Source organism: Meles meles, chromosome 5, assembly GCF_922984935.1.
Source record: "Meles meles chromosome 5, mMelMel3.1 paternal haplotype, whole genome shotgun sequence".
Lineage (NCBI taxonomy): Eukaryota > Metazoa > Chordata > Mammalia > Carnivora > Mustelidae > Meles > Meles meles.
This window is the reverse complement of record NC_060070.1, coordinates 34,594,172-34,609,307: the sequence shown is the minus strand read 5'-3', so window position 1 is coordinate 34,609,307 and position 15,136 is coordinate 34,594,172. Positions and strand designations below refer to the sequence as shown.

General features: G+C 36.2%; 1 protein-coding gene and 1 pseudogene across 2 annotated transcripts in view; both read right to left on the bottom strand.

Annotated features, from left to right (window-relative positions):
- The window catches only part of MMS22L (MMS22 like, DNA repair protein), a 130,373-nt gene that overhangs the window by 64,692 nt on the left and 50,545 nt on the right, over positions 1-15,136 (bottom strand). The gene's annotated exons all lie outside the window — the stretch shown is intronic.
- LOC123942809 lies at positions 7,295-7,472 on the bottom strand (annotated as a pseudogene).

The window sequence follows — 15,136 nt, the reverse complement described above, 5'->3', positions numbered from 1 at the left end:
AGCTTTCATTACTTATTTTCACTTTGAAAGACACTACAGTTATATACATGCATTGCTTACCAAAAAATAATTTCCTGAATAGTCTGTTTTTTGCACACAAGTATTTTGCTTTAGTAGAGCTCAATAAGTTACTGAATGTTCCATTCACCAATTACTGAAATGTACCATTAATTTTTTTTAAATTTGTTATTGTGTGTGGTATTACATAGTATCTCCAACTAGAGAAAATCTGGTGCCTCTCTCCTGTCCTATTCACAGTGGGTAAGAGGACAAGTCCATATAAAACATCCAAAAATATTTGCCTGGTTATTCATCTACCTGTTACCTACTCAACCTACTTCATTACAATTATTTATAATTCTTCAAATCTTTTTTCCCCACAAAAGCACTGGAAAATGAGAACTCAAACTGTCCCTGACATATAAGAGGCCCTCACCAAATATGCTGTTTAGTAATGAACTATGACTTGGTTTTTATACCTCTTTCTAAAAATATATATGCACAAAGTAGGCACCTCAACATTTACTGACTGAATTATTTCTTTTAAGGTATAACTAAAAATCACCAACTACAAGCTAAAGTCAAAATAATTGATATTTGCTGCACTGTAAGCTGGTGCTTAAGAACAGTCTTTGCCTCATGTCATTCTGTTTTGTATTTTTTTTTGTGCATGCTACATAAAATGGAAAGAATCGTAAGTTAAAGACAAAATAAAACTAATTAAGTAAAATTTAGTTTTTATCATTCTGGCAGTGTAAATAATATTTATCAACTTTAAAAACAAAAGCAAATTTACCTCTAAATATCAAAGCATTCTAATTTTAAAGAGAGAATTAGAAACACTGAGGTAATCTAATCCAATCCTTTATCCTTCAGATAAAAGAATAAAAAAAAAAAAAAAAGGCCAAGCTGAGGTCCAGAAGGAGTTAGGGTTGACTTAGGCACCAAAAGATCTTTCAATCACTTCACATCCAACCTCAATTTGCTTCTTCATATAAATTTAGTTTATTTTTTAAACCAGTCATCTCTCCTAAAATAAATGTAAATACTGTATTAATGAGTATCTGAGAGATACAGATCATATTTAATATGCAAGATCACAGGCTAACATAAACATAGCAAATTTAACCTATTTCCTTAACTTTGAACCTTTGTATTTAACATAAATGTAAGAACTGAAAGAAACAACAGAGCTAATAAGGGATTCTCTAACTTCAGTGATTCCAAAAGCAACAGACAAAAAGAGAAAAGATATATATGAAAATTTAATCTAACTTCTTTGCTCCCACCCCGTCATTATTCCAATGGGAATAAATAAATCTATCTGCTCTGGACTGAACTGAATCGCCCCAACATCATATGTTGAAGCCCTAACCCCTGGTATAGCTGTATGAGGAATATAAAGAATCAGGGCTAAAAATGGGTCCTAACAGTGGGGCCCTCATCCAACAGGATTATGTCCTTTAGGACACGAAAGTGCCTCCTTTCCCCCATGCAGGCACAAAGAAAGGTCATGTGGGCACAGGGGGAGAAGGAAGCCCTCTGTTAGCTAGGAACAGACCTTTTCCTAGAAATCACCTATGTTGGCACCTCAATCTCAAACTTCAGAACTGTGAGAGAATAAATTTCTCTTGTTTAAGTGACCAATCAGTCTGTAGTATTTTGTTATGGCTGCCTGAACAGACTAAGACATCATCTGCCCAAAGTTTTAAAAAGTTTATCTATTTAAATGAACTGAGTTCCTAGTGCCTACTAGTAGTACTATGCAAAATGCATCCCAAAAGATAAGACATGACTGTATCAGTCCATAAGGAAATAATGGAAAGATTGAACCATGTTTAATATCTCTAAATTAGGCAAAATGCACTTGCCTACTGGGAAATTAAATACGATTATATCTCATCACAAAACCTCCACTGTCATATAATTCTGAAAAGGCTGGACCATTAGTTTGACCCAAGATGTGGAATTTCTTATATTCTGGAGACCACTTACCATTTTACATGAATGGTGTTCAGAATATAAGAAATTCCATACATACATTGGATCAAACTAATAAGCTAGGCCTTTCAGAATTTAGAAAAGAATGAATGCAGAAATACAAAAATTCGGAGTCTAACCATATGCTCTACAAGCGCAGGATACATTTTCATTTACACACATCCGAGGACAGTCTTAAGACACAGAAAGTATTAATAAAAAAATGCTGAATTACACTGGGATTCCTCCTAGGAAACAAACAAACAAAACAAACAAACAAACAAAACCCCACAAAACAAAACTTAAACCAACTATTAACTGTGTGTGTGTGTGTGTGTGTGTGTGTGTGTGTGTGTGTGTGTGTGTATGTATGTATACACATACATATATACCCATATAATGTTGTTTTAAAGATTATGGAACTTATATACATAAAACTCTGACACCTTCTAGACATCCAAAAAGAAGCGTAAAATGCAAGTTTCAGTATATTTGAATCATACATGATGCTCATAAAGTTGGTATGTTTCATATATAATTTGCTATGGCAAATTGATATTAAAAGACAAACAAGGTTACTTAGTGAGAGGTCATTAGAACAATTGCTATTCAGGGATGTAGGCTCTTCATGGAAAGTCATTTTATAATGAAATTGCTTTACTCTCCTCTAGAACTAGAAAAACCATATTTCTTTCCGTACTTTTTCCTGGAGGCCTTCCTCGTCATCATTCTGTTTCAGTCTGGAATGGTGGCTGCCTGGCCCAGGTGTACGACAGTCTTCTGTACCTTCACTATTCTGTGCTGAATTCTCTGTTTCTTGAACAAAAAATATTTATTATTCTTGACTAAATCCTTCATTTCCCCGAAGCTCATGTTCTCTGGCAGTATATGGAGAAGCATGACTAAGAAGTTAATTTATGCTTTCGTTGAAGTATAAATTGTATTCGTTTCATAGACTACCACTGAGATCACTGAGAATGGAGCTCTAAACATTTAAATTTAGAGTGGGAAACTTACTTGTAATATACATTCGTTTGCTTCACTTCTATGAAATCGATGGACAAGCGGTAATGATAACAAAAGTAATCATTATTAGGTACTCTGTTAGATACTTGAGATAAGTATTATCTCTTTTATTCTTCAAATCAGCTCTTTAATATCTATTATTACACACATTTTACAGATTAGAAAAATTGAGGTTCAAAGAAATTACATGACTTGAAGAGTAAAGTGAAAGAAAATGACAAAGGCAGGATTAAAATTCACGTTTGCAATCTTTTGAAAAATACAGTAATTTTTTTACTACAAACAAAAGATATTAATTATTCCATATATGACTCACACATATTAAATAACTGATGCAGAAGTCTGCTCCACTGGTTTTGATGCTGGATGTATTAACTCACAAAACTGAACTACAGTGAATATTCTGGTTAAATAAACTGAAAACCCCAATTTTCAAAGAGGATCTTGGAAAAATTAGATAGGGACAAGAGCCAAGCTAACTTGAAATCATGTGTAGTTCCTAAATGTTCACCGGGGTTAAACAAAGTCAAGTCTGCTAACAAGAAGATACTCTGCAGTCTTAAACAGGGTGTCTATGTGTGAACATGCGCAGAGAGATGTCTTTGATACCTCTTTCATCAAAAAAACTAAAGCTGCAGAAATTTCCAAGGTATAATCCCCACCTTTCCAACTTAAAGGAGGTGGTAAAAGATGCAATGAGCATAAAAGGAGAAGCAACAGCTTAACAATTGAGAAGAGTATCCTCTGAAGGGTTAATTGTGGTTCCCTTTGTGGCAGAAAAGGTTAGGAAAGGAATGACTTTTACTTTCCACCACACACGATTCTGTATTATTATTTACATTCTTTACAGGATACATGGATTTTAATAATATAAAAAAAAAGAAAGGCATCACAAACTATCTCTGTAGGGGCTTCAAATGCTTTAGATGTATAATGAAAATTTTATTTTAGATTTGATATTAATAGAAAAAAGGGAGGGGACACTTATAGGAGATAGTAGGAAACCTATACTGACAAATGCAGGAAAATTCTTTTTCTAAATCCTGGGAGATGAACATTAGTTCACTCTTTTACCTGCCATTTAACCCCGAACTCTAAAAGCTTTCTATCAATATGTTTTCAACATATAAAACTACAGTTTTGTTCTACTGGGGGGAAAAAAGTTGATTTTTCTTGCTTCACTTGTTCTACTAGTTAAAACTTTGTTTCTGTAGGATGTTTTTAATTATGTGTATATGTATGTATAAACCTTGAATTTAATTAAACCACAGCTCCCAACTTTTTTATAAGAACTGTATCTAAGGTTTTATATTTTAAACCAAATCATTGAAGAAAATATCTTCACATATAATCAAACATGTCCATGAAGATCAAAGCCTCATTTGTAATGCTGTGAATGGCACCTGTGGAATTGAGCAATACACAATTTATAATAAACAGCAATACCCCAGAACCCTGCCAAGACACACATAAAGGACATTCACCACAGCTTTGTATTTAATGGTAAAAAAATTCAAAATAGTATAAATTTTCACTAATAAGAAATGGTCAGGTAAACTACTATATGTCCACACGGTGGAATATTATGAAGCCAGAAAAAATAATGTTCTGGATGTCACTGATATAGAAAGCAATTGATGATACATGAAGTGAAAAAGCAGGTCACTGCCCAGCATTTAACCCAATTTTTAGTTTAAAAAATGTATATGAGTAGGAAAAATCTGGAAGGATATAGCAATATCAACAGTAGTTCTCTCAGCATGGGGAGAGAAGTAACTTTTTAAAAAACTTGCCTGCATTTTGTAAGCTTTATATCACAAACATGTAATAGCCTAATAATGTTTTTTTTTTTTTTTAAATTACAAGTGCAGGAATAAAATGAAACAAAAGAGGTCTTATAGGGTTTTGCTGGGTTTTGTTTTTTTAAATCAATTGACTCATGGGAGAAACCTGTTTCTTCCTCCTCAACCCTGAAGGGGGAGATTTATGTAGCATAAGCTACATAATTCAGGGGTGGTCTTCACTTTGTATTTTTATCAGGTATCTTTCAAACTGTGCCAACACTGTGGTTGGTAGTCTATTGTTAGATTTTGAAGATTAGTTGTTAGTAAAGTGCTGTTATTGATAAAAATACATAATTGAGAGATAAACCAGCCCAGTTTCGGCCCCCTGAAAGAACACTATGCCAGGAAGAGTACACTGGGGTTTCTTGCCCTGGGTAGATTCACTTGATAAATGGATTAACTCTTGGTTAACTAGAAAATTCTGGAACAACCAATTTCCCAATAATGGTGTTTTTTAAGCAATTTACTATTTAGTATGCTCTAAAATACCCATTTCTTTGCATTCTACCACTGGTAGCTTTTCACCACCAAAGAGTCCCAAATTCCTGGAAACTGAATACAGAGGAGGTTCTTTGCTTCCTGTCTTTACTGGTTTCCAGGAAAACTGCCAGTAGGAGGCAGCAATGACTGGCTGTGGCAACTGTAGAGGCTCTACTCTGCACAGTAGTTAGCTGCTGGCTTCATTCTTCTGTCATTATATAAGCAAGATGACACTGTTCTCTAATCCAGCCAAAGCTGATAAGTACCATCAACCTGTCACTTCCTACATTTCAAATTCTAACATCACAGCATCAAAGAGTTTTTACATTTCGATTTCTTTTGCTGGCAGCAGCCGGTAGCCTCTCATTCTCCCACGGTGTTCTAATGCTGCATTTGCACACCGGGGTTACTCCCAGACTGAATAGCAGGTCATCCCCTGCTCACTGAGCTCATCTGTGGCCCATGTGCTAGGCAATTTAGATCCAATCAGCCCTTATTTAGCTCAAGAGTAATGAGCAGCATAGTGACACAGACTTAAGCCTGACCCTCAGGACACTGCTCATCAAGCAGTAAAACTGTGACAAAATCATTCATCTTCCACCCGCTGGCAAGAAATAATACTCGCACTCACTGTATTACTTTTCAAGATTAAAAAAAAAAAAAAGTCCTGAATTTTCATGATGTGAGACATTAATTTGCAGAAAGCTGAATTCCCTTAAACCCCCCTGTTGCTATGAGCTCACCAGGGGGAAATAGGCCTTAGGAGACTGAAATGGAATAAAGAAAATTGCTCCAGCTTTCTTTTCATTTTAAATAAGCCTTAAATCTGACAAGAGATATCCTAAAGAGAGAAAAATATATATCTTGTAAGGTAAAGAAGAAACAATTGAAATTAAGAGTTCCAAATGCTAGTTTCACTCCTTATATTTGTTCTCAATTTTGTTAAAATAGATATAAATTTTGAAACAGAGCAATTACTCACCCTTCTCCACAAGGTAGATGGAGAAAGGTCAGGAATTGTTCTTTAGAGTCCAGATGGTGGCAAAAGTAAATTCCTATCATAAAACAAAAATGCACTCTGACATTTCCTAAGAAACACATCTTAAGGAAAATAACTTTAGGGTAATTACCAGAAGATGGTGAGAATAGCTAAGAATATTTAAAAACTATAATGAATCTACTTTTTCCACAATTTATAGTGCTGTCTCAGGTCTTATTAATCCAAAAACAATTAAAGTGATAATTAAGAGATCAGTTTCTTTCCTTCCCTGACACATCACATCATTAAAAAACAGGTCTAGTAGCTTATTGTACTAACTACACTTATTGAATGTAAATGTTTAAATTAGTACTTACTTCCTCTGAGTACCTCCCTTTTATAACCTAAAGCCACAATGGCAGTTTATCTCACTGAGTTTTTTTTAGACTGGCTCCACTTACTGAAATCACAATTTCAGGTATTTTCACCATTCCATAGTTGGAAAAAAGTTAACTTTAGCAAACCTATCACGAATGGGATTTACCGGTCTTCAATATATTTATTATGACAACATGTCTTTGGTTTAAGAACAGAGCACTGTGTGGTGCCATGAAAGAGCACAGTAGCAATGCCTTCCTACAAACTCATTGCTTCAAAGATCTGGGTGGTCTAAATACCTATAGCGAACCGTGGGGTTCAGGCAGGGAACCATAGTGACATAAATAAGATTGGGGAAAGCAGCTCTTGCTTCACCCAACATCTTTTGATTTGTTACCATTTGCTAAAGAGAAATGTTCCGGTGCTTGGTACAGAAAATAATCATGGCACTTCTATTCCCTAAACAACTGAGCTGATCCACTTTCAAAAGAATGAAATGTTTCCTCTGCAGAGTGTATTTCTTTTGTCTTTGTTCTTTTATCCCAATGTTCTTCAGACCAGGTTCTGTTTCACAATGTTACTTTCCCACCTCTACCTTACCTCATTTTCTAATTATGAGAGGAGGCTTTACTGTTTCATCCCAGAAGAACAGATCTTTAGAACTCCACACTTTAAGAACTATGAGTCAGAAAAGCCATAAAATTCCATCCATCTACTTTTTCAATTAGCAATAATCGCGCCTCGGATAAACCTCATTGGCTACGATACTGCCACTGCGCAAAGCTTCCATCCATCTACTTTTTGAAAGTAGAAATAATTTTGGGGGAAAAATCCAATATAAAGCTCTATTTACCCCCTTATTTTTAATTTTTTAAAAGATTTTATCTATTTGAGGGGCGCCCGGCTGGCTCACATGGTCAAGCGTCTGCCTTCGGCTCAGGTCATGATCTCCAGGTCCTGGGATCAAGTCCCATGTTGGACTCCCAGCTCAGCGGGGTGTCTACTTCTCCCTCTGCCTCTCTCCCTGCCTGTGCTCTCTCTATCTCTGTGCCTCTCTCAAATTAAAAAAAAAAAAAAAAATTTATTGAGAGAGCACTAGAGAGCGAGCGAGCATAAGGGAGGTGCAGAGGGAGTGGGAGAAGCAGTCTCCTCCCCGCTGAGCAGGGAGCCGGACATGGGGCTTGATCCCAGAACCCTGGGATCATGACCTGAACCAAAAGCAGATGCTTAACTGATTGAGCCACCCAGGTGGTCCTTATTTTTCTTCAATTTTATAATTCTTGGTAATTGGGGTTAAATATTAAATCTGACCTGGACTATAACTGGAGATTACAAGACTAGGGGCACAGCAAATAAAAAAAATAGAAGACTAAGAAAAGTGGGTAAGACTAAGAAGTCACAGAAACAGTGGGACCTTTACTTCGTACACAGCATTCTGAATTTCACACAGATGTGCTTTGCTCTGAGTCTATTTTCTTACGTGGTGCTGGGGTCACTCAACAGGCCCTTTCAGCCAGGAATCCTCCATCCTGGGGAATTGTCTTAAATTATTTTTTTGATTATTTCCTTACTCCATTATTTCAGTTTCCTCTTCCCAGTACCTTGCCTCTGACTGAATCCAAATACAGATAATATCTACTTTTAGATTCAAAGTGTTCCTTTGGGCCCAGACTCAATGGGAAGTTCTGAAGATTTTCAAAAGTGAGGTAAACCTCAAAGGCCCACTTACAACACCGGTTTCGATATTTCAGGGGGAGAAGAGTTGGTGATAACTACTGAGTTAGGAAAATAAAATAATAAAAATGTCCCAAAATTTTAGCTACCATAGACACACATTTTATTTTTCAGTAAGACCAGAACCCTTTCAATTAACTGAGAAGAAATGGACTCGTATCAACCCCCTTGAGGTCCCTTCTGCCCACTGGTGCTTAGGGAGCAATAAACATGGAGGTGAAATACCGACTCTGCATTACATCCATACCCCGGCCACACAATTATTGTTGTCTACTTGCAAGTGGATACTGGCAAGAATTGTTAGATAAGTAAGTAAAAGTTGGGGATAAATATAAATCATTATCAAATAATGCTGAATGACTAAAATACTAAAATATGAAATGGTTAAAAAAATAAAGTGATGGTTTCAATAAACACTTACCCAAGTACCTTTCTTTCTGTTCTACGTCTGTCTTTCACATAATGAATACATGAGTCCATGCTCCAATATATGGGGGTCCATGCTCACATATATGGGCATTTAAGTCATTTCCTGATGTACCCCAAATGCCTGTAATGTCTGCTACCATAGTGGGTGCTCATAAACATTAGTTGGATTTTTTGAGTAAATAATTTAATGAATATGTATCCACTGTTAAAAATACTACAGCACAAGGTAGAAAGCATTAAATGATATTAAAGACAAAATATTAGGAAGTTCAAAGGGGACAGAAATTATTCAAGATTAGGGACAAATGGAGAAGCACACATTTTTCAAGAGGAGCTTGTGGGAAAGGATAATACAGTTCACACAAAAAGAAAAGGTAAATAAAGAAAACAAACATGGACTGAGAGATTACTATGGGCCATGTTCTGAACAGGTGCAGCATCAAAGTCAGTGCTATCTGCTACAGTAGCTGCTGTGTGTAGCTACTGAGGACTTGCTAGTGTGACTTCCTAGTGGGATGGAGGAGCTGAATTTTTCATATTATATTCATTGACTTACATGTCACATAAAGTTAGTGTGTATGGACAGCAGAGATCTAAGCAACTGTTCACAGAAATCCTATAATGCATGATTTTTGCAAAGATGCAGCTGAAGTTTACAAAAGGTTAAGTAACTTCCTAAAATTTCCTAAGTTTGTATGGTTGGTAAGTGGAGGAAGGGTGATTTGAACTCAGGTTTACTGACCCCAAAGGCCCTGCTTTTTATACCATGCTGCAACAACAGTAGCAACTCTCAAACACTACTAGGGCTTCCTTAAGAAGCAGAAAAGCACAAGGGCACCAGGCTGTCTCAGTTGATAGATCATTTGACTCTTGATCATGGAGTCATGAATTCAAACCCCAGGTTGGGTGTAGAAGATCATTTAAAGAAATAAATATATTTTTTTTAAGCAGCAGAAAAGTATAATTTATTGTTGTAGATTTGTCTACTACTGCCTGGACTTCTGGCTTCTCCCATATGTGATGCTCATGTATGATACTTTCTGATTTAATCTGTAGTTCTGATCCATTTACTAGTAACTTCTGAAACCACCTTTCCTTCCCCTCAAATCCCTTTAAAATAAATCATTTGTTTTGTTTTTCTTTTCCTGTACTCTGCTACTCCACCTCAATGCATATTGTGACCAGCACCAACCATTTCTGATTTCTGATCTTGACAATTCCTTTCATTCTCTGGATTTAACCCCTTTCTTATTGTAGTTTATCACCTCACTTCAGCTTATTCAGTCCTGAGATCTGGCTCTACTGTATTGGCTATGTTCTGGCCTGAACCCTCAACTCGTTCTGACAGCAAAATATAAACAAAAGTAAGCAAAATTAGGAGATTTCTTCAGAATTAGAAGTTCCATCTGATTGAAGTAAAGGTGGATCACAAGAAAAAGCTGCAAACACAGGAAAGTCAGCCTATGGAAGACTTTGAAGGAATGTGACATTTTCTGTGTTCATCAGGATGTCAGTCACTAATGGTGTTAAAACACAGAATGAGGGGCGCCTGGGTGGCTCAGTGGTTTAAGCCTCTGCCTTCGGCTCAGGTCATGATCTCAGGGTCCTGGGATCGAGCCCCGCATCGGGCTCTCTGCTCAGCAGGGAGCCTGCTTCCTCCTCTCTCTCTGCCTGCCTACCTGTGATCTCTGTCTGTCAAAAAAATAAATAAAATCTTTAAAAAAACAAACAACACAGAATGATATAAGTAGACTTGTTCTTTAAGAAGATAAATGTGGAAGAGAATAGGAGATGAGCACGAGCAACATAAAGACAAATAAATAAACATGGCTTCATTAAAAAAAAAAGAAAAATGCTGCAAAGGACAGCCTCAAGAATGGGAGAAAATATTTGCAAGCCATGTATCTGATGAAGGGCTTGTATCTAGAACATATAAAGAATTATTTACAGTTCACTAACAAAAAGACAACCCACTTTAAAAATGGGCAGAGGATCCAAAGAGATATTTATCCAGAGAAGACATATTAGTCAATAGGAACATGAAAAATACATAATCAACATCATTAGCCACCAGAAACACAAATCAAAACCGCAATGAGATACTACCTCACATCCACTAAGATCACTTTGATCAGAAAGACACTTAGCAACAATTGCTGGTACAGATGTGGAGAAATTTCAATCCTTAAACCCTATAGGAGGGAATATAAAATGGCACACTGGAAAACAGTTCAGTATTTCCTCAAAAGGTTAAATAGAGTTACCATATTACCCAGCAATTTTACTCCTAAGTGTATACCCAAGAGAAACAAAAACACGTCCACACAAAAATTTGTACATGAGTGTTCACTGCGACATTATCCATAAAAACCAAAAAGTGGGAACAACCCAATGTCCATCAACAGATGAATGGATAAATAAATGTGGATACAATGGATTATCTGGCAACAAAAGGGAATCATGTACTGATACATGTGACAATATAGATATACCTTAAAATCATTATTCTAAGTGAAAGAAACACTACAAAAAGATTATATGTTGGATGGTTCCATTTATAGAAAAGGTCCAGAATAAGCAAGTCTATAGTATACAGTCTCTACTATATAGTAGATTAATTGTTGCTAGGGATGGGGGTTGGGTAGGGGAAAATGGAGGGTTACTGCTAATCGGTATAGTGTTTCCTTTTGAGGTGGCAAACTGTCCTAAAACTGTGGTGATGATTGTACAACTCTATGAATAAACTAAAACCGTTAATTGTGTGGTATGTAAATTATATCTTTTTTTTTTTAAAGATTTTATTTATTTATTTACTTGTCAGAGAGAGAGAGCGCGCGCGTGCACGCACAAGCAGGCAGAGTGGCAGGAAGAGGCGGAGAGAGAAGCAGGCTCCCTGCTTGAGCAAGAAGCTGGATGCGGGACTCGATCCCAAGACCCCAGGATCATGGCCAGAGCCAAAGGCAGTGGTCCAACTAACTGAGCCACCCAGGGGTCCCTGTGAATTATATCTTAATAAAGCTGAACAATAAGTGAATTATATGATAAGTAATATACCTTGATAAAGTTGTTTAAAAAAAAAAAAAAGATGGTCTGAAGAGGGAGGAAGAGTAGGCAAATATTAATAATGGTCTAAAAATGGAGGGGTGGTGCTCGCTTCGGCAGCACATATAATAAAAATGGAGGGGTGCCTGGGTGGCTCAGTGGGTTAAGCTTTCAGCTCAGGTCATGATCTCAGGGTCCTGGGATCGAGCCCCACATCGGGCTCTCTGCTCAGCCGGGAGCCTGCTTTCCCTCCTCTCTGCCTGCCTCTCTTCCTTGGTGATCTCTGTCAAATAAATAAAGTCTTAAAAAAAAAAAATGGAGGAATGGTAGTAAGAATAAAGAAGGAATGATATAAGAGATCCCGTAAAGAAAACATTACAAAAAATTCAATCAACTGGGTATACAGAAAAAGGAAAACATACTTATACATCACATTTCCACCTTAAAAAATTACTTTTCTTTTTCTATGGCAGCTCCTTAGCATCTCAGACATATAGGATCCTAATTTCCAACAGCTCTAGAATTGTGAGGCAGTGTTTGTGTTCCCTATTATCTGTTTTTAAACAATCTGATTCATTCACACATCAAAAGCATTTACTGAATAGCCACTATGTTAAAGGTACAATATAAGAATGAGTTAAGAACTATCCAAGATAAGTGTGTATATACACACACACACACATACACACACACGTCTATTGAGGTTGCCAGGATTAAGGTGTACCACAAAGAAATTATTATGGGTTCTTTTGAAAATAAGAGTAATGACAATAATAGCAACTTTTTTTTTTTTACTGTATAAAATGATTTTTTTAAAATTTTTATTTTTTTTCAGTGTAACAGTATTTATTGTTTTTGCACAACACCCAGTGCTCCATGCAATACGTGCCCTCCCTATTACCCATCACCTGGTTCCCCCAACCTCCCACCCCCTGTCCCTTCAAAACCCTCAGGTTGTTTTTCAGAGTCCATAGTCTCTTATGGTTCATCTCCCCTTCCAATTTCCCTCAACCCCCTTCTCCTCTCCATCTCCCAATGTCCTCCATGTCATTTGTTATGCTCCACAAATAAGTGAAACCATATGATACTTGACTCTCTCTGCTTGACTTATTTCACTCAGCATAATCTCTTCAACTTCTAACACTTATTGAACATTTACTGATATGCCAGGCACTGTACCAATAATTTTATATACATTATCGCAGTTAATCCTCAAAAAAACCTAGTAATGTACATGTTATTACCTCCATTCTATCCAATAAAGCTGAGATCTGGGCACATAAGTTTTCCCTTGAAATATTTTTAAAAAATTATTTTATACTTATGTAAGGAGAATTCATGTGTACGTAACAGAACTAGTTGGAAACTAAATGACCCAAACATTAATTCCTACATATGAAAAATTAAGTAGATAACCTACGCTTTAGAAAAATACAAAAAAAGTGCACAAACATTTCCAAGTTAATAAAGGAGTTTATATAACTGTATGAACTTATAAAATATGTAATTTGGAAAGTTCAAGCTATTAAACAGCAAATAAGGTCAAAATAATAATTCAAGTATACATGTAAAATCTCAGTTGAAAGAGAAATAAAATATTTAATAATAGAAATCTTCAACATTTTATACATTCTCAAAATATTAAGACTTATACTAATTTCCCTTAGAGATGCTTATGCTTTCTCTGAAGCAACCAAAACTGGTAGATGGATCACTTTTAGTGAGCAACAGAACTATCTGTTTTCTCAAATAAAAACTGGAAATACAGCTTTCCATGAAACATACTCATGTGCACCCTCTCCCAAATTGTTAGAACACTGCCAAAAATTTACAACAAACCAAATCGTATCAAATCATACAAACAAGCTGTAACCCATTCATACTAACAGAACACCCCATCACAAAAGGAGGGAAAGGTGTGCATGTTGTCAAAAGCATCCTTTCTATTTTTCCTGAAAAGTCATGTAAAGTTTTTGGCATACAGCAGTCCCTCACGAGAGCATTTCCTCTCATACTACCTCCTTCTCTACACAGAAAACCCTCAATTGTCTCACTGAAGATTTAAAAAAATTTTTCTTTAGGGGCGCCTAGGTGGCTCAGTGGGTTAAAGCCTCTGCCTTCCCCACAGGTCATGATCCCAGGGTCCTGGGATCGAGCCCCACATCAGGCTCTCTGTTCAGCAGGGAGCCTGCTTCCCTTCCTCTCTCTCTCTGCCTGGTTCTCTGCCTACTTGTGATCTCTGTCCGTCAAATAAATGAACAAAATCTTTAAAAAAAAATTATTCTTTAGTCTAAATGATAACCACACTAATAAAACTTAAAGTAATAGAACTATTCAGCAAAAGAATATTTGTGGGGAATAATAAACACAGTTCTGTGCATGTGCATGACCATACACATCCCCATCCCAAATGTCAAAACTGATACATAATAAGAGGATAAACTCCTAGGTTCACTGGAAAAGAGAGGACATTTAAAAATACATGTTATTTTCAAAATGTATTTTGAAGCCAGGAAAAAAGTCTTAATCTTTTAAGGAGTTGTGCTTCAGCACATAGAATATCAAAAAGAAGCCAATCATTCCTTCTGAATTATTTCACAGTCTCAATATTTAACATTTTAGGCAAGTTTTCAACTGTCTTTTAGAGTTCTTTTGAAACCAGGCTCTTGTTTAATACAAAATAGGATGTCAGTTGATCAATATCCATTTGGCTTAAATTCATAAGTCCACAACCTCCCTTAAGTGGTAGAACAAACAGGTACAAAGCCTGAAAATTTATTGTTTCTTTTTAAACTCCAAATGATATTTGCAGATGCCAAAAGGCATTTTGAAATCACTCACCCTTACTTCAGTAAAAATGAAAAAGGGGGATGGGAGGAGGGAGAATCTCATGAGGCCTTGTATGTCAAGTTTTTGCCCAGAGCTAATTTTCATAGCTGTGTTATAAAAACCTGAAAATGGAGGTTTATAATGGAAATGCTGACAGACCCTTAACTATAGCAGCATGAATGGATATAATTAAAGAAAAGCTTTTGGCTACACCTAACTCCACAAATGAAAGCTGCCATTTTTATATTAACGTCAAATAACAGCAAGTGAGAACTAGAAATGTGATTCTGGAAAGGTAATATGAAATGTTAAAGATGACTGCTAAAACTGTTTGACATTCAAAGTTTTAAACACGGAGGCGTTTAGTTAACATAACCAAGTCAGTATTTTCATAATGCTACTTAATCAGCAATAA